The sequence below is a fragment of the Micropterus salmoides genome, unplaced genomic scaffold, assembly GCF_014851395.1.
Source record: "Micropterus salmoides isolate LMB-PRFRI ecotype aquatic unplaced genomic scaffold, ASM1485139v1 Ms_hic_scaffold_11, whole genome shotgun sequence".
Lineage (NCBI taxonomy): Eukaryota > Metazoa > Chordata > Actinopteri > Centrarchiformes > Centrarchidae > Micropterus > Micropterus salmoides.
The window spans coordinates 24823459-24834936 of record NW_024040152.1 but is presented as its reverse complement, the minus strand read 5'-3'; positions in this window follow the sequence as shown (position 1 = coordinate 24834936).

The window sequence follows — 11478 nt, the reverse complement described above, 5'->3', positions numbered from 1 at the left end:
CCTCGTCTCTGCTGTCATCTGAGTCTCATTTAGCCGCCACTCGCTATCCGGGGTTACAAATGGCTGACATGTACTGTAAAAAAGGAAGAACTTTGGCACAAAATCAAATGACATTTGTTTGGGGGGAGGGGAGGTGTTGTGTAAAGAACAGAATTAACATGACATAGTATCTGTAATATGTGCATTTGTAACCAAATCTGTGCAATTCTTTGTAATTGGTGTGTTTGAGGAGAGTTTGTTGATTAAATTTGAATGTTCAAACAAATTACAACAAAGGAAAGTACCCGAAATGATGTCCTTGGTCTCTTGACATCACTTCGTGGCTGACTGGATTGAAATAGGTGGATTCCTGTCACAGACATGTCAACATGAGGAGGTGACGCCTTGTCAGGACATTATGTAATAAGATTGAGCTTTGCAGCAATCACTGAAGAGAAAATGGAAGGGAGTGTCACAGAACAGTCAAAGATAGGATGCCCCATAAAAATCAAACCATTTGCATTTGACTGGCAGGAACTGGTTTGATTTCAGACTCCAGTTAAGCATATACTTTAAAGTCTAAGCCTGGGATTTGTGTATGGATTAGAAATATTTGCCAGAAGGATTTTCCATTGAAGTTACTCCGAAGCTTCATCAAGCTGATTTTACCCAAAGGGTGATGATGTAACATAAGCTGGTGCACAGGCTAAGGATGTATGCTCAGTGTAATACACTAATAGCAACACCTTCCAAACACTGATTCGACCCCCTGTTTTGTTCTTAGAACAGCATATGGCTTCATTAGAGCTCTGTCTCCTGTCTTGAAGAATCTCTCAAGGAACGTATCCGATGTTCAGCAGTGGGCTTCTGCTGCAGTTTGTACCATGTCATCCTACAAATGCTCACTTGAGTTCTGGTGAGTGCAGTAAGCTGATTTCACTGTCCTGTTCATGAAGACAGCTGTGGTCTTGTGGCGTGGGCATGTGGCTGCTGTAGAAAATCAATTTGCAGAGGTGCATGCGCGGGTACAATGAAGGGTTGTTCCTGGCTCTGCCTCTGATGTTCAGGTACCCCGTAGCGTTCCTCCACTTTCATCAAGGGCCTGAATGTGTACCGTGAAATCAACTTTGACAGCCAGTCATATTGACACATTGCATGAAAGATGGAAGCACTCACGGTTTTGTACTTAACGCTCGTTCTCACCAGCATAAACCCAGAGGAAGTCTTATTGATCTGAAGGTTCATTGTTGATAGAATCCTCTAACAGGCAGAGGTTTTCTTTGAATGTCTTGTGATTAAAGAGAGAAGCAGAAGTCGGTGAAGTTGTTGGTTTTCTTCCCTCACACGTGACAAAGCATAATGAGTTGTGTGTGCTTTCGTGGATGCTTTGGCGCTAATGTGCTTCACTCATGCTGCATATTTCAGTTTCTCACTAATGAGCCATTTTCAACCACACTGCTCTCATTGGCCAGATGTCCTTGGGGTGGTGGACCGTTCTTGATACAGATGGAAAGCTGTTGAGAAAGGAAAATTCCAAGGAAATATGAGTTACTGTCACACTTCTTTGCAAGTAAAGCTATCTGAATGTCGGAATCCATATTTGTACATTTGCGCAGCATTTTCATCTACACATTTTAGACTGAAGAAATCCGAGCTTAATCTATTTTCATCCGGCTGATTTTTAAGAGCACAAATTCTTAATGATTCATGCACAAAGTAGCAGCATTTTCACTGCTCATAACAATGAAATTCATGTAGAGGTTATGTCTTGGAAAATAGAGTGGGATTTAATATTCTGTGGAACAGTTTCCGGGAGCAGGACCTAGACGGTTTATATAGTTTAATATACCCTTTTTAATCTTAAAGTGGATGAATAATGTAAATTCCTCCATAACCATTAAAACGAAATAAATGTTTAACCCACAGTTAAATCACATGGGCATTGTGAAATAGCCTAAAGTAGAGCGAGAAGTCCCTGGTTGATATGAATTGTAAGCATGTTAAGTTGAGGTCAATGAGTACAATCAACACAACCTCTCATGAAAGCAACAGAGGGAGCAGAAGTTATTTTTTTCTGGAGTGGGGGGTCAGAAGCACTGTTGGTGATCCTGAGCACAGGAATAATTCTCACAGAGTGTTTATCAGGCAGTTCTCATAAATCATGAGCTTGGTCTGATAATACTTGTATGCTACAAATGTCGATGGATTTTTGACTGCTTCACACTTTTTAACCTTCTCATGCTCCTAGGAAGTAGGTGAAGTTGTGCCATAAAATACTTTGTGCTTCTACATGATCCTTAATGTAACACGATGTCCCTATTACTGGGATATCATACATTTAATTAGAATAATAATAAATTTTAGATGCATATGTGTCACCAGATTTCTTTCTAACCTTACCAAAAAGCAAAGGGCATTTTGGGAAATATCCTTCTTGGCTTTCTTGCTGAGAGTTAGAGAAGATCGATTTAACTTAAATCGGTATGTTATATTTAAAAAAAGATAATTAAATCCTACAAATAATGTCACAACATTTAGAAGGTTGACAGCTCTAGGGTAAATGCTTTCAAATGATGGCTTAGTTATGTAGTAGAATACAATGTAAAAACACTGGGAGAAAAATTTATAAATGTCACCTTCTTTCCTGTACATGCACATCAGAGAATGCCTGGAAGGTAAATTATAAAACCCATCCTGATCCACATGACCTTGATATACTGTACAAACCCAGTGTGAACACTAAAGCGCTTCTTGACACATGACAACTTTTGATCTAATTGCTCACAGGGTGTCCAACTTAATAGCCCCCCTGTCCTCGGCAATTAATTGTGGAAATTTTCTAAATTAGCTTTTAATGCCTTGTGACACGCTCCTGAAGGAACCAGATTCAGTTTGATGTGAAATACACAGCTGCACACAACCGATTTTTTCCTTTTTCTTTTTCTTAGAAAAAGATGCAGCCAATCAAATCTGTCACTTACGACATTCTTCACCGCAGAAAATCACTTCTCCCACAAGGTAAATCCTTAATCTTAAGACGTCAAATTGAGCCTGGTAATGCACTCCGCTGTATGGAGGATGAGCCTCTACGAAGGACATGAGTGCAGTTTTAGAAACGCACAACGCATTATTGTAATTTCATCAGGTCTCAAAGCCTCAATCACAGCAGTCATAAAAAACTCCTACGCTCCCCCAAAATCCCCCGCAGGAAAATCCAGAGAAAAGAAACCCACAATAGAACAGAGGAGCATGCTTTTGATCACTCTGGCTTGTGAGTGAGTAATTGGGCTTCATAATTGAAATAGCACGTGAAATATTTTATTCAGGGGGCCAGGATAACTGAACAGTATTTCTGCTCTCCCTTTTTGTTTTTTGTTAATACAGTAACAAACCAAGAACAGATCTCACTGGCTTTATGTGCAACAGTAATGTTGAAAGGCAGTTCAAATGGCATACCAAGAAGCACTTTGAAAATATTATTCCACGTAAAATATAATGGGGCTTCTTCATTGTCGTGTTAAGTGCAACATTTGTACAGTATGTACCAAGAACACCACAGCAAATTACATTTACAAAAAAACTTGATTTAGATTTATTTAAAAACTTTCACCAGATAGACTCAACTAGTGGTTCAATCTCCTGTGGGGAAAAAACAACCAAATAATAACACACCAAACATTTTGAGAGACAGGGAAATGTCACATAATTAATATGTGACATTTCGTCTTGTCAATGAAACGTTTGGACATGATATACAACCTCACAGTTACAGACTGTTATAAATCATAGGACACTGACATTTTGGATTTGTTATCATGCGTGCTCTGCTGGAAGTGGACCTCATTTCAGCTTAAAACTGAAGGGGAGGAGAACATGTGCCACATATGTTGCAATCTAAGTATATGATTGAGCACATTTGTCCTGCGAGGAATGATCACATGGTATTCTGCTGATGTTAATTTACCACAGTGCTGCCTGCAGCGCCTTCTGAAAGAGGGCGGCTTGAGTTGTCCGTTTAACAGCACACAGAGAAAACTTGTGGTTGTGCATGGCAGGGATATGTGTCGACTAATTGGCAAGTCTAGGCACAGGTTTATTATTTACATATTTAGTTAAATTAAAAAAGTTTTTTTCGTTCTTTAGTACCATTCTGTGTTTTGGTGACTAACTATGCCTCAGAAGTGGGAGGAGAGGCACTAGACATGGTGTGTCAGTAGCTATTAAGGGGTGACTGGCAATTTTGGTGTCAAGGATCGCTGGATGTGTGTGATGTGTGTGTTTTGGACGCCCTCATGTTCAGACCCGGTCACAAACACAAAGGCGCATCTGGGATTCAGGAACACATCCGCTTACAATCTTTTTGTGGATAATTTGGCAGATTTATATCTAAAAGTAGATAAATAAATCGAAATCACTCATGCGGTAAAACATACTTTGAGCGTTTTCCTTTCAAGCTGTTTACAGTACATAATGGCTGTGTATGATGGTGCTCGTATGCAACATAAGGCATGTAGTGGGGAGTGTGGAGGCGGGTACGTTCTCTTCAGATGTCAGAGACCGTTTGATGGATGACCCACACTGTCCCTGCAGTCTGCTGCCTCTTCTGTTTGTCCCTTTACTAAATTTTTTTGGACCATCTCTTGATCTAGAGCAACATTGTAAGAACACGTGTTATCTCCTCCCATCTAATTTAAATGAGGGTGCCATCTATTGTCTTATGGCAGTCCTTTAAATCAAACACAAGGACAGTGGATTTATTTTGGCTTATAATTTGTCACCTTCTGCTCCAGACTTAGTCACCTCACCAGTGCTCACTGGTTTATAAAGGACAGAATGATTTGGTTGGCTATGACTAACGTTAGTACTTGTTTTTTTTCCATTCCCCGTTCCTGATGCATGTGGCATCTGGCCACAAAATTTCCAAGAGTGGTCATTCCTGAGCTGTGTGCCATTGTCTGGTTTTGCATAATTTACTATTGAATTGCACAATTGAAGCCATATAATAAAGGTCACTTGGAAATGATTTTCAAGTCAGTGTCATAATCAGAATCCACACAGTTTCTTTCTGCTCCTAAATTGTACTGTTGTACACCTTTAAACAGCTGTTTCTAAATGATTTTCTGCAGGATGAAAACCAGCACAAAGAAACACATTGTTCTAGTGAAATATTCCCAGTATCATTTGCAAAATAACTGTAAAAAAGGACTGTACTATATGAGAGTTGCATAATGCAGGATGTTTGAAAATTATGATATTGTTATGGTTGATTTTTCTTTCCTTGATCTTCCTTCAATAACTTTAAATAACCACCATCAGGTTCATAGGAACCGAACACTGAAATACAATAGGATGAAACTCTCTATTTAATTACTCAACTCTACCAGCTTTCATCATCTGTGCTTTATATTTTCCTATGATTAAACTTAACATCCATAGGTTACGCAAGTAATATAGTTGCTTTGATAAAAATAATCCAGGTCATAAATTGATTATGTACTAAACACAATTTCCTTCAACTACATATCACAAAGAAATGAAAAACAAAATGATCCATTGTTATTGGCTTTGTGAATATAAAAAAAATAGGTGTATGTACTGAATGTGCAACATTAGCCTTTGCTATGAAAACTGTACACTCTCAACATTTTTAGATGCAGACAAGAATGTGTTGATTTAAAAAGTTGTATTTTGTGGCTGTCCTTATACTATGACTAATAGAAGATACCATGTAGGCGAACACGTGTTTTATTCTCACCCTGAACGTAGTGTATTTTACATACAGAAATAAAAGACAATTCAAAGAGTGGAAACCTAAAATACAGTCCAGGATTTTTCACTCGGGCACTGCAGGTGTCCTGCTTTTTTCCCTCACAGTTGGCATGTAGTTGTTGCAAAAGAATATGTACAGACAGAAGTTGCTCCGTAACTGCATGTGCCTTTCATCCTCATCTGTCCTTTGTCATCAGTTTATTTATCCTTACTGTCTTTGCTGTCTTGATGCTGCCCTTCTAATCAGTCCAAAGAAAAGCACACTAGCTGGTTGACAAGAAATGTAGGGTAGTCTGTCAATCGTATGGAAAATATCTAAGGCAGCAAAAACATAATGCTTAGTGTGAACAATAATTTTCCTCAGGGAGTAATAGGTCATAATATAAATTTTGGATCAGAAGGAGAATAAGAAGGAGCAATTACTTCTGCCATTATAGTGCTGGCACTTTGGTTAATGTTGGTCTGTCTACCTGTCCATTAGTCCGTGTGTCCAACACTTTAGTGCAGTCAAGATATTACAACAACATGGTTTACTGTGGATATTTATTGTTGCACAAGCATTATATATTATTTCCAAGATGATAAAACTGGGTGTTGCTCGATCACATTCAGTTGATCGTGGGATGACAATAAGAAACCCTCATTGTCAAACCAATGAGAAAACTGAGGATATCAATGCAAATAGAAAAATATCTGACCAAAACTGATCTAACTTTAACTGATTTTCTTTTATTATCTTGGGCTACTTTGCTTGTAATAGGAAGCAGATTGAGAAAATAGATTTGCAGGTGTTTAAAATCAACTGCTACAAGGTTTGCTGTCATGACTTTGTCCATCAGAAAGCAATAGTTCAAACAGAGCAAAGCAGTTACCAGTTTACCGGTGGTAATGTGTGGAAGGTCTAATTGTTGGTGTCCCCAAGATCTATTCCTGCATCCACGCATGTATAATGTACAATACAATCTATAATGACATCATCTATAATTTAATCATAGAGTAATTTATTCATGTAATATCATTTATGTAATTCTTGCGTGAGTTTTGACTAATTGAGGATCTGTATTGCAAGGTTTTCTGTAGTCTTCAGCTAACCATGTTCTTCCGGTCAAAGAAATGCTCAAACTTCCATAATTGAGGCTGTTAACCAAGCAGACGGTGTCATAAAGCCAAGAGAGGGAACAGGCTGACATTTGACCACAGGATTGTGGTAGCAGTGGTTCCTCCTGTCGGAGCCATACTAGAAGTGAAATGTCAGTTATTGTTCTGTGGTTGTCACGGCTTATGTGAAATCCATTTTCTCTGTTTGAATACGTTCTGTCAGGGAAAAAAGGACCTAAACTCAAATCTTTTCTGCACAGTTTTTGACAGGGAGCATCTGACAGCAAATGGCTGCGTGGCCTCCTCACAGATGATACATCCATCTGTCCTCGGACTGCCTAGTGTCTTTCACTATGGTTTCTTTTTCTTTACACTAGTTTACAATTGCTTTACTCCCATTGCCTTGATCATCTGGCAGGTTGGACTGGAGACCGTCACAGTGTGATCTCAGGCATCCATGCACTTTTAACAGTGCAAGCATCGTCTATTTGCTTGTTAGATTTCTGCTCACACAGACAGAAGTAGTACATAAGTAGTGCATATTTGCTTGGCCTGATGAGTGAGAGATCTGTTTGTTTGTTTTGTTATTTTGCAATTTGGTTTCTATCCTGAAACTACATTAACAACTATCATATGTTGGGCAAAGTTAAGTTAATTAGGAGTCCGTATAAAATTTCAGCTTTATGAGGTATTTCTGCATTAGGAAGAAGGAGGAGACTTTCCTATGATGACACTTGTCTTCAACCCTGAGGGATTTCATAGAGCGCCAGCCTATATTTGACCATGGCACTCCACTCTGAATCTGCTCCAGCATCCAGTATCCTAACATCGTCAGTAAAGTGAGCACTCAGAATGCATTCAGATCCATCTGGGATGGTCAGATCAAAAGTCTGCAGGCTCTAATTAACTGGCATAGCTTTTGCAGTGAAAAAACAGGCTTTTTTCATGTTTGGACATCGAAACTCAAAACAGGGGTAATAAAATCAGATGCTATTTAAATTGAATCAGCACAGCATAAGTTATTACCGTAATAGGATGTCTTATATAAATTCAGTCAGTCAATTCAGCTGTTTTGATGTTGCTTTCACTTATTTAAGCAAAACTGTTTGATCATCGGGAAAAAGATCTCAAAGCATTTACAAATCTATCCAAGTAACAGATTAAGTTTAAATAATTAGAGAGTTATTATAGACTAGACGTCGCTTTAACTGTCGCACAGGTTTGAGTCTTGGTCAGCAGTATGTGTTGGGCTGAACTTGAAACAACTTGAAAATTAAATTTCTTACTCATTTGTTGAAACGTGTAAAAACTAGCGGAGCGCTAGTTTAGAAGCTTGCAATGTGGATGAATAATGCAGTAATGCCTTTCATTATCTGTGCTGATGTTATATATTCCAGTTTTTCTTGGTAAAATTACCACAGTGGTGTGACAGATTAATTCCAAGCACAAGAAAAAATCATTTAATGGAGTCTTTTAAAAGTAAAAATGAGTCAGAGATGAGTTACAAAGAAAAGATTGCCAAAAGCCAACATCATATGTACACTGTAGGAGAGATTGTAGCCTATTCTTATGTTGTGTGGATTGTCTTCTCCTGACCACCTTTAACCTGTCCTAGAATAGGTTCCTAATTGATTATAAAGCAACTGGGTAAAAACACTATATAGTATTTAACCTCAGGATCTCCCACAAACAACTTTCTACTTAACTGAAGTCCTCTTTCATTGCACTTGTCTTGGTGTCTAACTATCACTATTGGACATTTTGGAACGACCTAGGACCTTATTTATCCCGGGTGGGAGTTAGCTTTGCAGCTGTGTCTGTTACTGTGCTAAAGAAAACAGACAAATGACCTGGAGTGATAATTGTAGGCTGTAAGATGGCCACAGGCTAACGGTGTCATTAGCTTGCTAGATGTAGCTTAACCAACATATGCTGGCCAGTAGGGAAGCCGAAATACGCCACTGTTTGTAGACAGGCTAGAGCAGGACAAAAAACACCCAGTCAGACTGGAATCCCTAGCAACTAACGCCTGTTGGCAAAAGCATTCCCTCTTTTCTCAAGACAATTTAGCTAACTTGAGAGATCCGGTGAAGATTATATATATGTGTGTGTGTGTGTGTGTGTGTGTATGTATATATATGTGTGTGTGTGTGTGTATGTATATATATGTGTGTGTATAGTGACATTTTAAGATTATTTGAGTCTCTTCGCTTTACATCTGTGTATTTAGACGTACTGTTAGACACTGTAATGGCATTATTTAAAACTGATCTGAGTTTATTTTTTATACTCATTGAATTGTCAGAGTTGGCTATTTAATTCCCCTTTAATATGCTTATTTTTAAGACAAACTGTTACAGAGCGACACAGATGAAAATAACTATATTATCCTGGACCATTTCAATAAATATTGTTTCAATATGTGTGCATCTATTCATTCAAGGTTCTCATTGAATATATATTTAGACAAAAGTTTCTTTGAGATTATTTATGATTCAGTAATAGAGTGCTCATTGTAGACACAGCTAATGTAAACTCTGACTCTAATAAGGATAAATTCATCTGCAGTTGTGTGTCCTCTGCTACAGTAGTTTAATATACTAAATCAACTATGGGTAACATAATTTATTCACTTAATTATGTCCATTGAGTTAGACTGACTGCAGCTGTGGCTTTTTTATTGCACTCATTTGCTAAACAAGATAATGCAAGCAACCAATGCAACTCTGATTCTGCCCTCACAGTAAGTCAAAATGTTGTGTCAGGGTTGTTCATTTTCTCAAAATAATATTCCTTTCTTGACACAGTTGGAATAGCTGATATTATTTAATGAAACACAGTGCAGCCTGTCTCATTATTTACAGTAACACATGCAGTCCCGCTGTGTAGTGCGTGCCATTGTAGAATTCTCCCATCAGCTATACATCCTGCTGAATTTCTACATTAGCAGTGGCAGGAGGGTTGTAAATTAGAAATGAAAAGGCATCTTGTGACACAGACCTTCAGACCTGCACTGGGGCTCTCTGAGGCCCCACACAAACCACCATTTCAATTCTCCAAATAAATCCTTCTGCGGCCAGAGCTGCAGCCGGGAAGCCGTATTTCACAACCGCGCGCAGTGGAGAAAGAAACTTGCATGATGGCTACATCTCTCCTTCTCCTGTGACACCGGAACACTCTCCTCTGTGATCCTCATTCCCAAAAGAGCATCGTAGCAGTCTGACAAAACAGAGCTGTCACGCTCTGTCTGCATGGAGACAGAAAACAGACTGGCTGTCCTTCTTTCCTTTCTTCATTCTATCCTTACTTTGTATCTTCCATTTTTTCTTCCTTTATCCCTCCTTCCTTCATTATTTTTGTATGTCTGTCTGTTCAATCTTTGTTCACATCTTTCCTTTCTTCCTTTGTTTCTTCCCTACTGTCTTTCCTTCCCTCTTTTGTTCCATCCTTCCATTTTATGTCTGTGTTCCTTTTCTACACCCTTTGGTCTTTTTCCTTCAATCTTTTCATTATCCCCACATTTCTTCTTCCTTTATCCCTCCTTTCTTCATTATTTCAATCAATATATCGATCTATCTAACTGTCTGTCGTTCGTCTTTCCTTTAATCCTTTCCTTTCTTTCATCCTTTGTTTCTTCCTTCTGTCTTTCCTTTAGTCACATCATCCTTCCTTCCCTCTGTTCTTCCATCCTTCCTTTCTATCTATCTGTTGGTCTACCTTTCCCCTGTCCTCTTTTCCTTTCTTCCTTCAATCCTTCCTTCCTTCCTACCTTTTATTTTCTGTCCTTCCGTTCTTTCTTTCATCCCTCCTTCTTTTTTTGTCTGTCTCACTGTCAGTCTATCTAGCTATCCATCTATCAACCTTCATTCAATCCTTTCTTCCATCTTTCCCACCTTCCTGCCTTATTTCCATTCCTCCATCCACCTTGTGCATCATGGTCTGGATACAGATCTCTGCTCTGCACACATTCTGCTCAGTGTAGCTTCAGCCTCATGTGTTCCTCCTATTTAGACAGTGCAGAGACAATCAGATCTGTGTTAAACGCAGCCTCACACTGGGCCCCACACTGATTGGTGTGTCAACACAGGCCGGATTTCAACTGCCTGCTCAAATGTGACTTTGTTTGTTGTGCCATCCATTCAAATCTGACTGAGATCTCATGAATAGGTGAGGGCCAGCTCATCAGATTTGAGCAGGCAGTGTAAATCCAGCCCGTGTTGACTGACGCACCATCAGCAGAGAACAGAGTGAGAATGTGTATTTTTCCCAGAAAAGCTGTCAGTCCCTTCAAATATCATGCTCATGCTACTATGTGGCACGTCTTTATTTTGTTCTTCTGTTTTATTTATTGCCGTCTAAAACAGGAAAAACAGGGTTTCCTTTTGAAAGAAACAAAAAGATCACACGTAGGTGAGAGAAATGAAGGATTTAATCCAGCAGAGAAAATGGAGAGGCAGTCGGTTTAAGGGAGCTCTCTGGAGGATTTGGTGCTGCTGGTTGTGTGGGGAGGTGGCAGCAATGAAAGGAGGAGAGACACAACCAAATCACTGCAATTAGAAGCACAGGAGAATAGTGCCCCCCAGTGTTTGCTTGAAATACAGTGTGATTAGTTTCTGTATGCTGCTGTGAACT